General features: G+C 41.0%; 1 protein-coding gene across 1 annotated transcript in view; it reads left to right on the top strand.

Annotated features, from left to right (window-relative positions):
* The first annotated feature begins 11,115 nt into the window (after window positions 1-11,115).
* The window catches only part of LOC127658882 (rap guanine nucleotide exchange factor 4-like), a 79,261-nt gene continuing 68,483 nt past the window's right edge, over window positions 11,116-21,893 (top strand). The window contains exon 1 of the mRNA XM_052148422.1: window positions 11,116-11,248. The gene's annotated coding sequence lies outside the window, so the exon portion shown is untranslated. The remainder of the gene's footprint in view (window positions 11,249-21,893) is intronic.

Raw genomic sequence — 21,893 nt, 5'->3', positions numbered from 1 at the left:
TATATATATTATTAAAAGTATTATTATCGCTGCATTATACAGTATTTGTGTTATTAGTTACCAGGATAGATTTTTTTTGTTACCAGATTGAAATGTGTTCAGTGTTTGATGTAGTTTTTCTTCTATAATTTCCTTCTACAACCAGAACTGCTGAACTGATTCTGAAATGTGCACTGTGAGCTTGCATTATATACTTTTTCACAATGACTATTTTATACTTTATTTATTTTTGTAGATTTTCTGCAATTTGACTTCTGATATATATTCTAATCAAACAATTCATTGACTTTTTTTGTACTGTACCATTTTTTAAGGCAGTCATGGAGTGAAGAAGCGTCATGTTGTTGTGTTATAGAGTGAGATTGCAGTAAAGTTTCAGTGACTAGCCCAGGCCTCAGATCTCTTTTAAAAACGTTTCTATCATCTTTCTCACAAAATATTTGAAACAAGTTTAATGATGTTTACCATTCCCATACTCTCATTCCACAGACTATTTGGTGCATGCTAGCTGATGATCACTGTCTGTGTTTACATGCTCAATAATATTCCAGTTTTAATCAATATTTGGTCTGATTATGATCATGGAACATCATATAAACATATTCTTCTGATTGTGATAACCAGATTAAGTCAATATTCCGGTGTCTGGAAATCTGAATATGACAGCTGGTATTCACCTGTGTTAATCAGATTTTTGGGAACTCCAATGTTGATTTGAAATTGTCTTTAAGTTATCATAAACAAATCTGAAGTAATTGTGTAAGTTCAAGACAATGTTGGATGTTGCTTTTTTCCTTTGAGTGTTTGTTCAGCATCTGGAATTCTCGTGCAATACCAAAGTACAAACAGAAGAAGTCTTATAAGAGCATGTTATATAAGTGTTGTTTGGCATGTTGCAGAAAGGACTCTTGAGGATTATGAACAAGCAGAAGAGATTACATTACACAGAAAATCAAAGTGTGACAACTGTCTGGAGTTATGTTAGCATAGTTTGAAGACAGTAGATCAGATGAAGAGCTGGCGAGACTCTATACTCTATCATGATCTGAACAGTGTTTTTGTGTTGATTTGTTTTTCTTTTTCTCTCAAAAATCACAGACTGATGATTGAACAGATATTGATTTACCAATCATTAAGTGAATACCACAGCATTCTAGAGGAAGCAATCCTTAAACATATCAAATGTACTACCTTGTTGTAAATCCAAATTTGTATAAGGGTATAAGTGTGAATCCATAATTGTAAATCTGAATATATAGTGAAGGGGGCGGGATTACCCCTGTCTCTTCGGCCTATTGATGAGTTGAATACATTCACTAGTAATTGTTATAATCAATTGTAAACAAAACGTTTTTATTCATGTGTATTTATGTTATTCCGGTTGTTATAATTATGAATGTTGCATTTTGTCATTTGTGTATTTGACCTCTGAGGTGTGACTGAGGGTCTGACCCATGTCAGAAGTACATTTATCAGTGCTTTCTCATTTAGCCCAGTTCCAAGAGAACAGATATACATGTGAGTTGTAACTATTTAATTGATCACTTATTCAGTTTAAGTAAGTTTAATTTTATGTCAAATTCATCACTATAAGTATATTTCTGATTACTTATCTCTGTTGCGTTTGGACGTATTGTTCTATTGTCATGTTTGTTGCATCTGGATAAGTGTTCCAACCTTGCGTTCTGCCTAATGATGTCACTGGAGGGATTGTTTGTAGTTACAGAGAATCATGTGACTAAGTCAAAGGAACTGGATGGCAGTTTTTCTAAAAGAAGACCCATTTCTGCTTCCCAACTTGACATAGTGTTTTAAAAATATAATATTTGAATGATTTCATTCACATAGTTAAAAAACATCATGTTTGTGAGAATTCTGTACTCGTAAGGGATGATGTCAATTAATTTGCATATTCCTATAATTACTGTTGTTTCTGTAATCTAAGTTAGTTTGAGGTTAGATCCTCAACAAATGTTTTCTTTCTGTAAATGTGGAGAAATTTGTCTTCAGTAAACTCTCTCTCTATTGATTGAAACTATAATTTTGACTCCTGCTCATCATTGTTCATACTTGTCTCTCTCATGGATATATATATACATATTCAGAATCTTTTAACTATATGTATATATATATATATATATATATATATATATATATATATATATATATATATATATATATATTCATATACAAGGTCTATGTGAGACTGTAGTTTGACATAATCACTTTGTGGCAGCGGGGGCGTGGTCAAGCGCCCGTCCGGGAGAGGAAAGCGGTAAGGGCGCTTACACCTGAGCTAGATTATGTCTAACACCTGTCTCTAATTTCAGTGAGCACGGGGAGAGCGGCATAAAAGGCAGCCAGAGGGCCTCCATGGGAGAGAGAGTGGCATACCAATTACTGTGTTTGTGTGTGGTCAAAACTGACTGTTTAAAAGTGCTGTGTGCACGTTGTAATTAAAAGAGAATAAAGAACCTCACCTCTGAGCCGCTGTGTCAAGTGTCGTCCCTTGGAGGAAGTCAGTACACTGGTGCCGAAACCCGGGAAAATTACGTTCCAAGCATGGAGCAAAGTCGCCCCATAGAGTCCTCCCAGCTGGCAGAAGTCCTCCAGTCCCTCGCGACGCTGCATCAAGGCCACCAGCAATCCCTGCTTGAGCTCCGGCAGGACCAAGATCGCCGGTTTTTCGAGATCATGCGGGCTCAGCCAGAGGACCGGCTCGCCATCCGGAGCCTCCTCAGCCAGGAGACGGAGCCGGCCACAGCCGCGACCCCGGACACCCGCGCTACGCTTCCCCCGCCCACGTTACAGAAGATGGGGGCAGCAGATGATCCTGAGGCCTTCCTCGACTTGTTTGAGCGGACGGCAGAAATCTGCTCAACGGCTCCGGGACGCCTGTCGCGGTGACTGCTCGCGGGGGACCGCGACGTCGAGGGAGTCATCGATCAGGTGGTGCTGGAACAATTCGCGCAGCGGCTGCCCAGGAGAACGGCGGAGTGTGTCCAGTGCCACCGCCCGGCGTCGCTGGAGGAAGCTGTTCAGCTGGCGGAGGACCATTTGGCGGCGATCCGGAGGGCAGACGAGCCTTCTTCTCTCTCTCTCTCCCCTTCCCTTGTGTCTGCCCCTGCCCTCGCCCCCTCCCCTTTGTTCTCTCCTTCTGTTCTCTCCCCAGGGCCCGTTCCTGCCCCGCGCAGGCGTGGAGGGTTCCAGAGACCAGCTTCCCGGCCTTGGGAGAATGTACCCTCCCATTCCCCGTCTTTCGGCCGCTCTCCCCCTCAGGTGGGGGCGCCCGCCAGCACAAGTGCGGCCGCAACGCCTGGGCCAGCCTGTTGGAGGTGCGGGGACCCGGACCACTTCCGGGATCAGTGTCCGCTGATGGAGGTGGGGACGGTGGTGCGGGTTTCCGACGTCCCGCAGGCTGCCCCCTATCGGGCTGGAGCATACCGGATTCCGGTAAGGATCGGGGGGGTATTTACCAAGCTTTGCTGGATACTGGCTGCAATCAGACCACCATCCACCAACGCTTGGTTCAACCCGGGGCTTTGAGTTTAGCTAAACTGGTGAGGGTGAGGTGTGTGCATGGGGATGTTCACAAGTATCCCATGGTGACTTTGGCGATTAAATTCAGGGGAAAAAACCATAGTGTGGAGGCAGCGGTTAGTTCCCACCTCACCCATCCGCTAATCTTGGGTACCGATTGGCCGAATTTTAAAGATGTTTTAGAGGGTATTTGTGCGGATGGGTCCTGCATAAAGAGGTGTGCGGTGTGCGATGCTTTGGCAGGGAGGCGGAGCCGGGGCCGCCCTCGGCTGCTCGGAATGACGAGGGAAGGGCGAGGTGGCCGCCCCTCCTCTCAGGGAATTCTCTGATGGGGACTTCCCTCTAGAGCAGTCGCGGGATCGAAACCCTTAAACATGCTCTTGACCAAGTGAGAGTAATTGATGGTCAACAGCTCCGCCGGGCATCGCCATTGCATACCCATATTTTGCCATGATTAGAGATCGGTTATATAGAGTGACGCAGGACGCTCAAACAAAGGAGGAAGTAACACAATTATTGATTCCACGGAGCGCGGGAAATGGTTTTCCAGGCGGCTCACTATAATCCTATGGCCGGTCACCTAGGGGAACGGAAAACACTTCTCCGTCTAATAGCCCGTTTCTATTGGCCGGGCATTGGCGGTGACGTCCGCAGGTGGTGTGCGGCGTGCCGTGAATGTCAGTTGGTAAACCCACCGGCCACCCCAAAAGCGCCATTGCACCCTCTACCATTAATCGAGGTCCCCTTCGAAAGAATTGGGATGGACCTCGTCGGGCCATTAGAACGGTCAGCACGCGGACATCGCTTCATGTTAGTCCTAGTGGATTACGCGACGCGATATCCGGAAGCAGTGCCTCTGAGCAACATCTCCGCACGTAGTGTTGCAGGGGCACTCTTCAAGATAATCTCCCGGGTGGGGATTCCGAAAGAAATCCTCACCGATCAAGGCACGACTTTTATGTCACGAACACTTCGCGAACTTTACGAGCTCTTGGGCATTAAATCGATTCGCACTAGCGTTTACCATCCGCAGACTGATGGCCTAGTGGAACGATTTAATAAAACGCTCAAGAACATGATTCGTAAGTTCGGTACACGATGACGCTAGAAATTGGGATAAGTGGCTAGACCCCTGTTGTTTGCAGTACGAGAGGTCCCACAAGCCTCCACAGGGTTCTCCCCGTTTGAGCTGCTGTACGGGCGACACCCCGCGGTGTCCTGGATGTCATCCATGGCGTGGGAGGAGGGACCTTCTAATAGCAAAAATGAAATTCAGTTCGTTCTCGATCTTAGAGCAAAACTCCACACACTGGGGCGACTAACACAGGAGAATTTGCTCCAAGCTCAAGAACGCCAACGCCGGCTGTATGACAGGGGTGCTCGGCTACGGGAATTTGCACCGGGAGATAAGGTACTCGTATTACTCCCAACATCGAGCTCTAAATTACTCGCCAAGTGGCAAGGACCCTTTGAGGTCACACGATGAGTAGGGGATCTCGATTATGAAGTTAAACGTACCAATAGAGGGGCGACGTCAAATTTATCACCTCAACCTCCTGAAATTATGGAGGGAGGAGGCGGCCTCTGTGACGCTGGCCACGGTAGTTCCGAGAGGGCGGAGCTCGGACCGGAGGTAAACAAAAACTACAATCTTAACACTCCGGTTACTTGTGGAGACCAACTCTCACCGCGGCAACTCACAGAGGTTTCCGAATTACAAAAGGAATTTGCGGATGTGTTTTCCCCTCTACCGGGCCGTACAGACATCATACAGCACCACGTCGAGACCGAGCCGGGCGCGGTGGTGCGTTGCCGGCCCTATCGCTTACCCGAACATAAAAAGAAAATAGTTCGGGAGGAATTAGATGCGATGCTTGATATGGGCGTAATAGAGGAATCCCACAGTGATTGGTCCAGCCCGGTTGTTCTTGTTCCCAAGAGTGATGGGTCTGTTCGATTCTGTGTGGATTACAGAAAAGTTAACGCGGTGTCTAAATTTGACGCGTACCCAATGCCCCGTGTTGATGAACTGCTCGATCGGTTAGGTACTGCTTCGATTTTATTCGACCTTGGATTTAACAAAGGGTTATTGGCAGATCCCCTTGACACCAATGTCCCGTGAGAAAACAGCCTTCACTACGCCGTTTGGATTACACCAATTTGTGACGCTTCCTTTCGGTTTGTTTGGAGCACCAGCCACGTTTCAGCGACTCATGGATCGGAACCTCAGACCGCACGCCGCATACGCCGCTGCCTATTTGGATGATATTATCATTTACAGCAATGATTGGCAGCGGCACATGCAACATCTGAGGGCCGTCCTGAGATCGCTGCGGTGGGCGGGGCTCACGGCAAACCCTAAGAAGTGCACGATTGGGCGTGTGGAGGTACGGTATCTGGGGTTCCACTTGGGTCATGGCCAGGTGCGTCCCCAAATTGACAAAACCGCGGCGATTGCGACTTGCCCTAGACCCAAGACCAAAAAGGGGGTGAGGCAGTTCCTGGGGCTGGCTGGCTATTATAGGAGATTTGTGCCTAATTATTCGGACGTCACCAGCCCGCTGACTGACCTCACTAAAAAGGGGGCTCCAGATCCGGTCCAATGGTCGGAGCAGTGCCAACAGGCGTTTATGCAGATTAAAGCCGCACTTTGTGGGGGGCCGCTTCTTCATGCACCTGACTTCTCTCTCCCTTTTATTTTGCAGACAGACGCTTCAGACAGAGGGCTGGGGGCCGTACTTTCGCAAGTGGTGGAGGGGGAGGAGCGCCCGGTGCTGTACATTAGCCATAAGCTCTCCTTAAGGGAGACTAAGTACAGCACCGTGGAAAAGGAGTGTTTGGCCATCAAGTGGGCGGTCCTCACCCTCCGTTACTACCTGCTGGGGCGGGCCTTCACCCTCTGCTCGGTTCACGCCCCACTGCAGTGGCGCCATCGCATGAAAGATACTAACGCCCGGATCACCCGTTGGTATCTGGCCCTCCAGCCCTTTAAATTCAAGGTGGTCCACAGACCGGGGGTGCAGATGGCTGTCGCTGACTTCCTCTCCAGAAATGGGGGGGGAGTGGTAGACAGGCCGGATGGTGCCCCAGCCTGAGTCGGGCGGTGGGGGTATGTGGCAGCGGGGGCGTGGTCAAGCGCCCATCCGGGAGAGGAAAGCGGTAAGGGCGCTTATACCTGAGCTAGATTATGTCTAACACCTGTCTCTAATTTCAGTGAGCACGGGGAGAGCAGCATAAAAGGCAGCCAGAGGGCCTCCATGGGAGAGAGAGTGGCATACCAATTACTGTGTTTGTGTGTGGTCAAAACTGACTGTTTAAAAGTGCTGTGTGCACGTTGTAATTAAAAGAGAATAAAGAACCTCACCTCTGAGCCACTGTGTCAAGTGTCGTCCCTTGGAGGAAGTCAGTACACACTTTTATTAGCATGATACATTGACTGCATTTATACTATAGCCTATGTTGACGTTAGCTAGCTAGTCAGCTTTATCAATAGCTGTTAGCTAAATTTTGATGGATGATTTATGCGCTATTGATTTATAATAATAGATTGTATATATTTTCTGTATAACCAAGGTACATTACACTAATGAATGGAGCTTTTGCAATATCTTGAACATCGTCTAGCATTCATTTCATGTGTTATTGTAGTTTACCTTGCGGAATAATTACAGATTATGCATTTACCATTTACTATTGACCTGACATTTAGTACAAAGAGAAGATTGTTCAAGTTATTTGAAAGTTAGGAAACAAGGTAAATTGCAATTCGTCAGCATTAGCAGGCAAGATCAAGTTAGCTAAAATTACACTGGGCAGAATGGGCCGCGATAAGCTAAAATGATAAATTCCATCATTCATCCCTAATTTCTATTAAATGTATGCGTAATTATCATTAATTAACAGTGTTATAAATAATACCTGGTTTTCCTTTGTTGACTGATCATTGGTGTTTTGATTAAATGATATTCAGAGATAAAAGATGGCTTTGCCAAAAACAAGCAGCACCTGTAACTCATTTCTACTTCAAAGCCTGCAGTTCTGTGCTGGTGATTGTGATGCTTGTTTGAATTACAGTTGTCCCTTTTGAAGCATCATGTCTCTGTGCCTTTATAGAGGGGCAGCTGGTCTTTAATCTCAGACAAACACTGATCCTATCATAGCTCAGACTGCTGAATTAAACCTCTCTGCAGGCACAGTGTGTCCATAGGAACTGCACAAATTGAATGTCTCTTTGCTGATCCAGTATTTCCATCCAAAATCTTGGGCTGGATTCAGGAGACTAATTTGTCTTGCTTTCACACTAGTCGAATTCAGAATAATTCTGAAAACCTTTGCTGTGGATGACTTTTTGCTTTATATATATATATATATATATATATATATATATATATATCACTGCTAGAAAATGACAATCAAAATTTTTGAATTAAGTCAAAATATATAAATGTGTGTTTTGTCTAGCAGTGATTTTGTTGGTTTCAAACACCTAGTTCAAAATCCTCCTAAATTAGTCTCTCTTTTTTGTATCTTCCAGTAAAATCCCATTTGAATGACTTTTGTTTTGTTTTGTTTTTTGAAAGAGCTGTTTGGTAAACAAGTGAACATGATCAAACCATACTAGCATACATCCAGGTAAGGGACAACTATATAATGAAGGTAGATTTTAACAGAAATGTTGAACAGTTCTCTGAGGACAAGGATATTTTTCATTAAATGTTAGGTTGGGACAAGTTGTCACATTAATTCTAAGCATTTACATGTTATATGTTATTCATAAACCCGATAGAAATCTTGAAAAACTCTCCCCATCAGACGACTGTACAATCAGACGATTAATAAAATATACATTTAAAAATATATTAACCCATAAACATCTTATGACAACTAAACTGCTTTGTATGTAGCAGAAAAACTGAAAAACAGCCTTTTCAAGGAAATTCATTTTCAATATGTAGAGGTTGTGTAAGATGGCTTTAGTCAAGTCAAGTCAAGTCAAGTGGTTTTTATTGTCGTTCAACCATATACAGTTAAAACAGTACACAGCGAAATGAGACAACGTTCCTCCAGGACCATGGTTCATGGTTCTAATCTGAGTAATGCAAAAAGATGACAACTCTTTAAGTGCAACTCTGGACACGTGCAAAAGTTGGATGGTGTACAGGTGTGTATGTGTGTGTGTGTGTGTGTGTGTGTCAATCCAGTCTCTGAGTATTGAGGAGTCTGATGACTTGGGGGAAGAAGCTGTTACACAGTCTGGCCGTGAGGGCCCGAATGCTTCGCTACCTCTTGCAAGATGGCAGGAGGGTGAAGAGTTTGTGTTAGGGGTGTGTAGGGTCATCCACAATGCTGGTTGCTTTGCGGATGCAATGTTTTGTGTAAATGTCTTTGATGAAGGGAAGAGAGACCCCAATGATCTTCTCAGCTGTCCTCACTATCCTCTGCAGGGCTTTGCGGTCCAAAACAGTGCAAGTCCCAAACAAGGCAGTGATGCAGCTGCTCAGGATGCTCTTAATAGCCCCTCTATAGAATGTAGTGTACTTTCTTCGAAGAAAGTAGAGACGCTGCTGGGCTTTCTTGGTGATAGAGCTGGTGTTGAGGGACCAGGTGAGGTTCTCCGCCAGGTGAACACCAAGGAATTTGGTGCTCTTGACGATCTCCACAGAGGAGCTGTCGATGTTCAGTGGAGAGTGGTCACTCTGTGCTCTCCTAAAATCAACAACTATCTCTTTTGTTTTTTCCACATTCAGAGACAGGTTGTTGGCTCTACACCAGTCCGTTAGCCACTGCACCTCTTCTCTGTATGCTGACTCGTCGTTCTTGCTGATGAGACCCACCACGGTCATGTCATTGGCGAACTTGATGATGTGGTTCGAGCTGTGCATTGCTGCACAGTCGTGAGTCAGCAGAGTGAACAGCAGTGGACTGAGCACACAACCTTGGGGGGCCCCAGTGCTCAGTGTGGTGGTGATGGAGATGCTGTTCCCGATCCGGACTGACTGAGGTCTCCCAGTCAGGAAGTCCAGGATCCAGTTGCAGAGGGAGGTGTCCAGGCCCAGCAGGTTCAGCTTTCCAATCAGGTGCTGAGAAATGATTGTTGAATGATGCAATCATTCTGCACATCTGGAAGGGAAGAATCTTTGTCACAGGCATCTGATGTTGTCCTGTAGTTGGTAATGGCCTGGATGCCCTGCCACATGTGCCGCGTGTCGCTGTTGTCCTGGAAGTGACTGTGGATTCTCTGGGCGTGTGCTCACTATGCCTCTCTTATGGCCCGGGAAAGTTTGGCCCTCGCTGTTCTTAGGGCCGCCTTATTGCCTGCTCTGAAGGTGGAGTCTTGGGTCATCAGCAGCGCACGCACCTCCGCAGTCATCCACGGCTTCTGGTTGGAGCATGTGGTGATGGTCTTGGAGAAAGTGACATCATCAATGCACTTGCTGATGTAGCTGGTCACTGATGCTGTGTATTCCTCCAAGCTGGTAGATATGTTGCAGCCTCCCTGAACATGTGCCAGTCAGTACACTCAAAACAGTCCTGAAGAGCAGAGATGGCTCCTGCTGGCCAGGTTTTCACCTGCTTCTGAAGTGGTTTTGTGCACCTGACGAGTGGTCTGTATGCTGGGATTAGCATAAAAGAGATGTGGTCTGAGTAGCCGAGGTGGGGGCGGGGCTCCGCCCGGTAGGCGCCTGGGATGTTTGTGTAAACAAGATCAAGCGCGTTCGCCCCTCTCGTTGCAAAGTCCATATACTGATGGAATTTAGGGAGCACTGTCTTGAGATTCGCATGGTTGAAATCTCCGGCGACAATAAACAGTCCGTCAGGGTGAGCGTTCTGCAGTTCGCTAATAGCCCCATACAGTTCACAGAGCTCCCATTGAGACAATTTGCCTGGCTTGAAGAATGTCTGTGTGTTCAATGAACTGGATCTCTTTTTTCTTCTTTTTTTTTCTAGGCAATAACAGAGGAATAAACTAACTTTCAAAAATAATCCCTGAGAAATATTCACTGGGGTAAAAGTGTGACAACTGTGTTGTATGTATGATAGAACATGTTTGTGATTGAGTCAGTGTCTTAAATATTAAACATCAGTGTAAACATTAGAGTACTCTCACTTTGTGTGCTTTACTTAAATAACTTGAAAACTGAATTATTGAGAGAAGTCCTGGTCCCTTTAGTACTCTTGAACAAACAAGCACACTTTTATGTATGTCATGTTGTGAATTAACAGTCTTGTTCTTATATGATACTTTGTTTGTGTGAGTGTTCATTCTCTCTAAAGACCTTGAAAAAATAAGTGTGTAAATGTTTGTGCATGTTTATGTTTGTGTGTGAGTATGTGTCCATGTGCAGTCAGTAGTCATCGGACCATGATGATTAGAGTACTCACATCACCTAGCAACCACTCCACTCTCAAAGGGAGGAGGGGTCATCTGCCTGTCCAACCCATTCACACACACTGACCTCGGCTCTCTTCCTGACACACACTCAGACACATTCTGGATGCTGCTCGCCACACGGCCGCTGGCTTGGACTATACACACAGAGACACTAAAGCATGCTTGAGCAGTTGCATGGAGCTCTCTGATTAGACTCTAAAAGCTATAGACAAAGTGAGAGAGTGTGTGTGTGTGTGAGTGAGTGAGTGAGTGAGAGAAAGACAGAGCAGTACTGACTGCTTCAGTCATTCACTCATGGGGCGTTTACTACTGTAGGTAAGTCTCTACCAGTCATTCTTTCTGACTTGCTTTGTTTTTGGGTTTCCATTTGGTCCTGTTACTCAGAGGTCACTTAAAGTTTTTTTTTTTTTTTTTTGTTATGATGCAATATGGGGGACTTTCTGTACTCACAGATTTATGTGTGTGCGAGGGCGTGTGCTACTGATGTTTGATTTTTAAAGAATGTTTTTTAGAAGGACATTTTAATTATGAAGTATCTGGTGGTATATTTTTTTTGTGAAGACAAAAGGTTATGGAAAGAATGGTTCTGTGTGTGGATTATGTAATCTGGGTGAATAATTTAGGGAAATATAGTGAAGTGAAGCACAATTATTAGATGCATTTGTATGTGTTCATGCATGAAAGTGAGTGAGTGAAAGAGAGATAGAGAGATTCTATATCTACTAATTATAGAATTGACTGAATATATCATGCAATTCTCTCATGATAGAATTTTAATGTCTCTGATCTCACTGTGGATTTGGCAACAGTAGATTACATTTCTTTAGCTGAAATCAGCCAGAGCAGCTTCAATCCACTGCCCCCAGTGGCCGAAGCTGGAAGTGTTGTTTAATGTATGGGCACATGTGAGCACCAGTTTCTGGGTAAAATGTCCACATAGTGGCGCTAAAAGCGAGATTGAATGCGTGTTGTTTTTAGTCGTAAATTATGTAATAGTCAATAGGAATGCATTTTTAATTAACCATCCTCATAACCAAAACCCCAACCCTAATCCTAATCGTCAGTGAATTAAAAAGTAATCTTAGAGGGACAATACTACCTCCAAATCGCAATCATCAATGATTACGTTAACACGATTACTTCCTAGTGTCCATGGCACCACAAAGCATGTCTCTGAGATGGCAATGTGCTATCGGTCGAGCCACAGGAGAAGGTAAACACATTTAAATGGATGCAAAACTGTCTGATATGAGATGATGCTCGTCAAAGCAGGATGCGATCGATGTCAGGGTACTGGAACATTCGGAAGCAATGTGTCAACTTCCAGTGTGATCATGTTGTAATTAGTTTCTTTACCTCAGGGTACAATTTTAATGGTGGGTTTGTACCTTATGTACACAGTAGTACCTATTCTCTGAGAGTGTAGAGTCACGTTGTGCGACTTTTCAGATTTAAGTGAGTTTTGTAGTTTCAATTATGTACCCCAATTATAAATAGAGCCATAGATTTTCATTTGGATTGACATCTGGGCTTCTGTTGGTCCATTCTCTTGTTTTGTCTTAAACCACTATAATGATAATTTGGCCTTGCCTTTAGATTCACTGTCCTGAAGAAAGATTTGCTTTCTTTAAAATCTCAGGTTTGAAGCAAACTGAAACAGGTTCTCCTGCCATATATTTTTAACATGATCCTCCTTCAGTTTTAACAAGATGCCTGAAGCAGCTACTGTACCACTCACATATTGGACTGTAGGAATTATATTTTTTTTAGGTGTGGACAGTGCACGTTTTGCACCACAGATATTTCTTAGATTTTTGGCCAAACATATTTGTCTTGGTCTCATCTACGCATAATCTTTCATTTCCCACATCTCACCTATGTCATTTTGGTGCTTTTTGTCTCCAGCCTGCAGACTACAGATGCTTTCATATAGTTATTTTATACTAACAGCTTTCATCTCCTAATAACCGAACCAACACTATCTCAACTATAGCATTCTAACCATTTTTGTATGGTAAACCCGTATTGTACCCTCTTCCTGATTTTTCCATTTGTTTGACTTTACCTCCAACATGAACACACAAAAAGTCGACTTCTTCCTACCAAATGTTCCAGTACCCTAACGACCCTATTCTGCTGTTACAGACAATCAGAAATGTTTGCATCAGTTCAAAGTCCTATATTCTTGTTTTCCATCATAAAACAGTCACAGTTAAGAATGTGTGTAAATGGTCTGACTTCACAGCGATGCCCCGCCGATGCTGGAAACATTCCTTCATCTTTACAGTCAAAAAACTCCAAAGTCACACTATAATTATCTTGGTGCACAAAGCGGGCTGCAGTTGTCATGGTGATGGGACACTCTTATTGGTTCTGTATATTATGCTCAGTGTGGCTTTAGTGTGGGATAGATCAGACAGATGGTCTTTCATGAGCCTTTATTATTATTATTTTTTATAAGATTTGTGCAAACCACCTCCACAATGGCCTATTTGAGAGAGAAATGCTTTAATTTCCTGTTGACATATTCGGTTTCTGCATTAGTAATGATGTAATCTACTTTACTCATGTAAGAAGTAATGAGCTTGAAAAGTAGAACTAATAACAAGATTACAAACTGGTAATTTCATTAAGTTTCCAAAACCCAGACTAGCCTTACCTTCATTAATTATACATAAGAAAGCATTTCTTAGTAGAAGAAATATTTCTGAGATACATTTCTTAATATCTCATATCAACTTTGTTTCAGAAGATTTTTCAAAAGTTCTCTTTTGAACTAGAAAAAAACTCTTATGAGTTGGTTCATTTTAATCTACAGCATGAAACATACAGCCAGTACCGCTGCCCCCTATAAACATATTACATAGTCTGCATAGGGAGTTGGTGCCCTATAGGCACTCTCCCATCATACCCTATAGGGGCACCAGATACTCGACTGGCTGCCCTTACTGGCATGTTATGTGTTATTCAAGGACACGGTAGCAGGATCTGGCAGGCTCTGGTAACCTCAGGATATGTATCCAGACAGGGAAACAAATAGAATAAAATTAGCGCAGATGCCATTCATTTTAAAACAGGATTATAGAATATGAGAAGTGTTTCTGAAAGACCAAACTAAAGCAGCATAGCTAAGTATTGAGGGATAAATTAGGTGTATGCCTGGTTGAAAGTGTCTGTGTCCTGAGTCATGCTAGGAAGACTTTTCCATAGTTTAGGAGCCAAATAGGAAAAGGATCTACCTACTTTTGGGGATTTTGATATTCTAGGTATATTAACGGTCCAGAGTGATGGATTATAGGGTGATAAAAGGTCACTTAAGAACTGTGGAGATAGACAATTCAAAGCTTTGTAAGTAGTAAACAGAATTAAAAAATTAATACAAAATTTAACAGGTAGCCAATGGAGTCACGATAAAATGGGGCTAATATGATCATATTTCTTGGTTCTTGTCAGCACTATGGCTGCTGCATCTTGAACCAATTGAAGCTTATTAATTGAACCTGCATGACATCCTCCCCATAATGCATTACAATAATCTAGTCTTGAGGACAAAAATGCATGAATTAGTTTTTCGTCTTCAGAAAATAGAGAGTTTGTGTCGTAACTTAGCAATATAAAGAAGTGGAAGAATGCTGTTCTACAAACATTGGAAATGTGATTTTTAAAGGACATATTGCTATCAAATATAACACCTAATTTCTTCGCTGTAGATGACGATGTGGCAGTACATCCATCAAGAGTCAAATGATATTTTAGTGGTTTTTGGACCAATAATTAGTACCTCGGTTTTCTCAGAATTGAGTAGAAGAAAATCTTTGTTGTCATTGATACACTCTGCTAACTTGGAGAATTGTGAATTTTCATAGGGTATCAAGGAAATATAAAGTTGGGTATCATCGGCATAACAGTGAAAATCAATTCCACTGTTCGTGATGATTTCTCACAGGGGAAGCATATATAAGAAGAAAAGAAGAGGTCCTAAAACTGATCCCTGTGGCACTCATAGTTAAATATATTTTGATCTAACAATTGTTCGTTAACACAGACAAAGTGGTAGCGGTTGGATAAATAGGACCTAAACCAAGCTAATGCTTGACAACAAATGCCAACGTAATTCTCAAGCATATCAAAGTGAATGTCGAGATCTATGGTGTTGAAGGCAGCACTAAGATGTAAAAGCACTAGAAGAGAAATGCAGCCGCTATCAGATAATAAGTCATTTTTTACTCTTGTGAGTGCAGTCTCTGGACTATGATGGGGCCTAAATCCTGACTGAAATCATCATATATAAAATGTTTTGTAAAAATTAACATAGCTGGGGTGATAAAACATTTTCTAGTATTTTCAACATAAATGGAAGTTTTGAGATCAGTCTATAATTGGCTAACTCTCTAGCATCAAGCTGTGGTTTCTTGATAAGTAATTTGATAACTGCCATCTTAAAGTTTCTTGGGACATGTCCTAAGGAAAAGGAAGAGTTAATGATACTAAGAAGATGTTCTGAGATTATAGGAAATACCTATTTTAGCTGCTTGGACGGTATTGTTTTAGAAGTTTTGTTAGCTCATCCTGACCCATAACAGCGAAGGACTGAAGTTGCTTGTAGGGAATATGAGACACTGTCTTCTGAGGTGCTATGCACACTGTTGCATAATTTCAATTTAGTTTCTAATTACTTACATTTTATCAGTAAAAATATTCCTAATGTCATTATAACTGTTCTGCGATGCAATATCTGGTAGGTCGAAGCTTTATTCCTTAACAATTTAGCCACAGTACTGAATAAACAGATATTTTGATGAAAAAAGATTTTTGTGATTATTTTCTATGAGTTTGCTTAAATATACAGACCTAGCAGCTTTTAGAGGCTGTTTGTAGCTTGAGACAATTTCCTTCCATGCACAACGAAACACCTCTCATTTTGTACTCTTCTACTTGTGCTCTTTTTTCCAAGCTGCTCTTTTAAGAACATGAGTGTGATCATTGAACCACGGTGCAGGTTTTTTCTCTATAATTTTCTTTAACTGAAGGGGGGCAATACTATCAGGAGTGACAGGGAAGGCTATATCTATATTTTCTGTTATATCTATAAGTTCTTCTTAACTTTTTGGTTGTATTTGAGTATTACTGAAGCTTTAGTGGCCGAAAGAATAGTCTGACTATCTGAACGATAACGTTGTGTTGATTAAGTTACCATTGCTAAGCACAGCATATAAGAGATGAGGTAATGATCTGAGATGTCATCGCTCTGCAGACGAATTGCTGTATTACCAACATTAATTCAATGTGAAATTTGATTATCTAGTGTATGAATATGGCTATGAGTTGGTCCTGTTACATTTTGTCTGTTGCTAATCCCAGTGTATCATTTTCGCTATCTGTGTGAATGTTGAAATCAGCAACAGTTAAACCTCTATCCACAGCTACTGCTAGATCTGACAGAAAATCAGCAAATTCTGTAAAGAAATCAGAACATGGCCTGGGGTGTAAATACTGTTGCAAGAACAAAAGACAAGATTTTATTTATATTTAATGATGTCACATTTAGATCTGACAATGTACAAATTTGTATCTGTTGTATGATTGTGGTGATGAGTTGGTCCTGCCACATTTTGCCTAACCCCAACAGAGTTGAGAATATCGTTAAATGCTAATCCCAGTGCATCTTTTTTGTTATCTATGTGAATGTTGAAGTCACCAATGATTAATGGTCTACACAGTAACTACTAAATCTGACATAATATCAGCAAATTCTTTAAGGAAATCAGAATAAGGCCCGGGTGATCTATACACTGTTGCAAGAAAAAAGGAAGACTGTCATATTAAGCATTATCACTTCAAAAGTGTTAAAATGATACCCTGACGTCTGAGTAACACCAAAAACATCACAGTAAATTGTAGCAACACCTCCTCCTTAACCCTTCATATGAGGCTCATGTTTATAACAATAATCTGGGGGAGTAGACTAATTTAAACTAGTATATTCATCCAGTTTAAGACAGGTTTCAGTAGTTAAACATACAATGCTACCAGTGTGGTCCGAATCCTGAACTATTAACTCTTATGAGCTGGTTTTTTTGAATCTTCAGTTTGAAATATTCAGCGTAACCAGTGTAGTCCAATTCCTGAAAGAATGACTGTTATCAGTAATTTCCTTTGAATCTATAGCTGCGAAACCTACAACATGACTTCTATAGTCCGATTTCTGAATGAATTACTCTTATGTGTCTGTTCTTTTGAATGTACAGTATGAAACACACAATGTGACCACTGTAGTTGGATTCCCAAATGAAGTACCCTTAGGTTATAGGTGTCGGCTCTTTTGAATATACGCTGTAAAACATACAATGCAACCAGTTTAATCCGATTCCTGAACAAATGACTCTCATGAGTCGATTCTTTTAAATCTACTGTGTGAAACATATTATATGACCATTGTAGTCCAATTCCTGAATGAATAACTTTTATGAGCTGTTTAATTTGAATCTACAGCCTAAAACGTTTAGCACAACCAGTGTAGTCTGATTCCTAAACAAATTATTCTTTTGAAATGGTTCTTTTGAATCTTCAATGCGGCAAGTGTAGCTTGATTCCCATATGAATTAATCTTATGAGTCATTTCCTTTCATGTAAATTTACAAACATACAGCATGACCAGTGTAGCCTGATACCCAAATGAATTACTCTGAGTCTTTTTTAATCTACAGCGTGAAACATACAGCGTCACCAGTGTTACTTGTTTAACTGTTATATTACTTACAATTCCCTCCCCTATTGATTTTATGGGGTATAAATTTGCTCTCTATTTAAATTCAATGTAAATAGGAACTCCTTTAAGTTTCTCTTAGCTATCAAAAAGAAACCTCTGATCAATACAATGGTTCATCTAATGAGGGAGAAAAATGAAAATAAAGCATTTGTAAACAAATTTTTTTTTTTTTTGCATTTATCTTAGCTATTCATAATCAACTGTGAAATAAACATGTTGTAAAGATGACAGTATTCCCAGTATTAGAATAATGTGTTTGCAGAAATTCGTTCTATAGCATTACAGATGTTTGTGTAAGATTAGGCAGTCTTTCCTAATCTGGTGAATGGATTAATATCCTGTTTGTGAGGTTTGATTCTTCAGAAGCTTGTGTAAGTGTAGAGGGTTATGTAAGTGTATGCTTAAGATATTCACAAACCCTGAGCATGAACGCTTCATTTACTCAGCACTGTGGTCAGGATGAATGCCTGCAGTTTCGAGAAAAAAAACCCTGCCACATTCAATATCACTCTTTACAGCACATACATGTCAGTATGTCAGTTTTGTTGTCTTGTGTATAAATGTCTGCTTGTCTAATGTGATTGCATTGATTTTGTCTCATCCATATATGTTTGAGTGAGTGTGCTTTTAATCCAGCTTTGTGATGTGTCTGTGTGTTTTATTTTGTTTTGTGTGTATGGAGGGTCTGTCTTCCTGCTATTGGAAATTCAATTTAATTAAAACTCATTACTGTCTTGAGCCACAATTAATTCTCTCGTTTCTTGCTCGTTTCAATTGACAGCGCTGCTTAGCCACAGTGACTTAAATATAATGGTTTTTGTATGTAATGCTGCAAAAAGACTGTATACATATGTGTGCAACTGTGTTTGTGTGTGCATGTTCATCGGTGTGTGTAATTGTACATCAGTGTCCACCAAGCACTCCTGGACTGTTATGTCTTCCCCAATCATAGCTCTCCACTATAGCTTCAGGAAATGTGGGCTAATTTGTCAATGCATTGCTGTTTGTGCATTGTTCATGTCTTTAGTGTGTTAATGATATAGGCTGTATATTGTCAGTACATTTGAGTCTAAATGTAGTCATGTTAAATTAATTTCATATTAATAAGAAAAAGTTTTTCCCTTTATTTTACATAATTAAATATCCCGTATGTTAAGAAGTAGTAACACATTATAGTGACATGGTCAGAATTGTGATCCATCATGAATAAGGCATAAATACAGTATAATAATAATATAAAATCTAAAGCCAGTCCACACTAGATCACACTGTGAATTTGGCAATTGGAGGTAGAAAGTTATGCTGCTGAATTCGGTCTGTGCAAAACTTCTGCTACAACCTTCTGTGCGTAAATTTGAATCACTTCCTGCAGTGGCCAAAGTTGTAAGTGTTGAGGTGAAATATCCACAGGGTGGCGCCAAAAGCGAGTTGTATTTTAGTTGTAAGTGATGTCATACAATCAACAGGAATGCATATTTTATTAAAGCTGCACAATAGAACTTTGTGCTCTCTAGCAACATTTGTGGTTGAAACCTAAAACGACAAGGAACTTGCGTGAGATCACTTTAAGTGAGTTGTGTTTCGGCCTGCTCTTGTGCAGATGAATCTCATGGTTCTCAGATTTTCACCAGTAGAACCGGATTCATGACATTTTATTTTTATGTTGATATTAATTTATTTGTTTAAACATTTATAACTGAGAATATTACTTACTTTGAGGAATATAACAACACTCGTATTTACAATATATTTGTAATGTGAATTTTCAAGTGTTTTATCCACTACACGTTAATGTTTGTATTGTACTACACATATAAATGTAAGAATTGAAACTCTAGATATGACTGATGTGAGTTCAACTGAATACATTTTAGTTTTATATTACAATCTACAGCCTCAGTAGCAATAGTAGGTTTATGCACTGCACATAGAAAATTCATTTAATATGAATTTAAATAATATGCAGAAATATGTACAGGTGTAACTCAGTATTGTAGGTTCAAAGTGTCACACTCTAATCAGCTAAACACCTGCAAAGGGTTCCTGAGCCTTTAAATGGTCTCTCAGTCTGGTTCAGTTGAATTCACAATCATGGGGAAGACTGCTGACCTGACAGTTGTACAGAAAACCATCATTGACACCCTCCACAAGGAGGGAAAGCCTCAAAAGGTAATTGCAAAAGAAGTTGGATGTTCTCAAAGTGCTGAATCAAAGCACATTAATAGAAAGTTAAGTGGAAGGGAAAAGTGTGGAAGAAAAAGGTGCACAAGCAGTAGGGATGACCGTAGCCTGGAGAGGATTGTCAGGAAAAGGCCATTCAAATGTGTGGGGAGCTTCACAAGGAGTGGACTGAGGCTGGAGTTACTGCATCAAGAGCCACCACACACAGACGGGTCCTGGACATGGGCTTCAAATGTCAAACGTCTTACCTGGGCTAAAGAAAAAAAGAACTGGTCTGTTGCTCAGTGGTCCAAAGTCCTCTTTTCTGATGAGAGCAAATTTTGCATCTCATTTGGAAACCAAGGTCCCAGAGTCTGGAGGAAGAATGGAGAGGCACACAATCCAAGATGCTTGAAGTCCAGTGTGAAGTTTCCACAGTCTGTGTTGGTTTGGGGAGCCATGTCATCGGCTGGTGTTGGTCCACTGTGCTTTATTAAGTCCAGAGTCAACGCAGCCATCTACCGGGACATTTTAGAGCACTTCATGCTTCCTTCAGCAGACAAGCTTTATGGAGATGCTGACTTCATTTTCCAGCAGGACTTGGCACCTGCCCACACTGCCAAAAGTACCAAAACCTGGTTCAATGACCGTAGTATTACTGTGCTTGATTGGCCAGCAAACTCGCCTGACCTGAACCCCATAGAGAATCTATGGGGCATTGCCAAGAGAAAGATGAGAGACATGAGACCAAACAATGCAGAAGAGCTGAAGGCTGCTATTGAAGCATCTTGGTCTTCCATAACACCTCAGCAGTGCCACAGGCTGACAGCATCCATGCCACGCCGCATTGAGGCAGTAATTAATGCAAAAGGGGCCCAAACCAAGTACTGAGTACATATGCATGATTATACTTTTCAGAGGGCTGACATTTCTGTATTTAAAATCCTTTTTTTATTGATTTCATGTAATATTCTAATTTTCTGAGATTCTGAATTTGGGGTTTTCATAAGCTGTAAGCCATAATCATCAAAATTATATCAAATAAAGGCTTGAAATATCTTACTTTGCTTGTAATGAGTCTATATAATATATTAGTTTCACCTTTTAAGTTGAATTACTGAAATTAATGAACTTTTGCACGATATTCTAATTTTTCGAGTTTCACCTGTATTTAGCCAAGTGGAGAAATTTCATGCAAGTTAACTCTAGTCATAAATTGAACGAGTTTTGTGACACCAGAGTTTTGACATCTGCTGTCCAGCACTCGCTCGTGTTGCGCCTGTGTGCTGGTTAGAAACGTGAGAGCATACATCGTGCAGGAGATCTCCCAGTTTTGTTCATCAGTTGAGAATTCTTGGGTAAATTTTAAATCTTACACAAGCTGTTTGATATGGATAATTTTTGAAGGATGCATATGGATTGCATGAGTGGTTAGACCATGTCCCTTCAAAAATTGCTCTTGAGAATTGTTATGTTTATTGTCCCCCCCAACATTTTGATGAAATTCTCGCCCCTGTGACTGGGTATGTAAATTTAGAATGAATCATATCTTATTTAATCATTTTTAACCCAGTGTTTTCCAGTGAATGAGTGTAATACAGTACATGTTATATTGTATGTGAAAACATGTGTAATGAGAATTCTAGTGTGTTAAACTGTTTTATATGTCATTAAATCCTGGTTAAAATGTATAAAATGCTTTGAGTGATTTGAGTTTGTGTTAAATGCGTAAAATGCTGTGAACGATATAAGCATGTATGCTGAAGCATATGGGTAGGCTAATGCCCTGTTTGTATTTCTTTTGACATTAGCATCTACCATATTTCAGTGTACCTTGTTTCATTTTCGCATTTAATTTCCGTATATCATTTTTTTGTATTTAATTTTTTTTATTTATTTATTTTTTTGTACGGCCATCATTTATATATATATATATATATATATATATATATATATATATATATATATATATATTATTTTTTTAATATATAAACAGTTGTCAGAATAAAAACCCAAAAGATATGTTTAAAA

The sequence above is a fragment of the Xyrauchen texanus genome, chromosome 18 (genome assembly GCF_025860055.1).
Source record: "Xyrauchen texanus isolate HMW12.3.18 chromosome 18, RBS_HiC_50CHRs, whole genome shotgun sequence".
NCBI lineage: Eukaryota > Metazoa > Chordata > Actinopteri > Cypriniformes > Catostomidae > Xyrauchen > Xyrauchen texanus.
The sequence above is the reverse complement of the archived record's forward strand: the minus strand, read 5'-3'. Positions and strand labels throughout refer to the sequence as shown.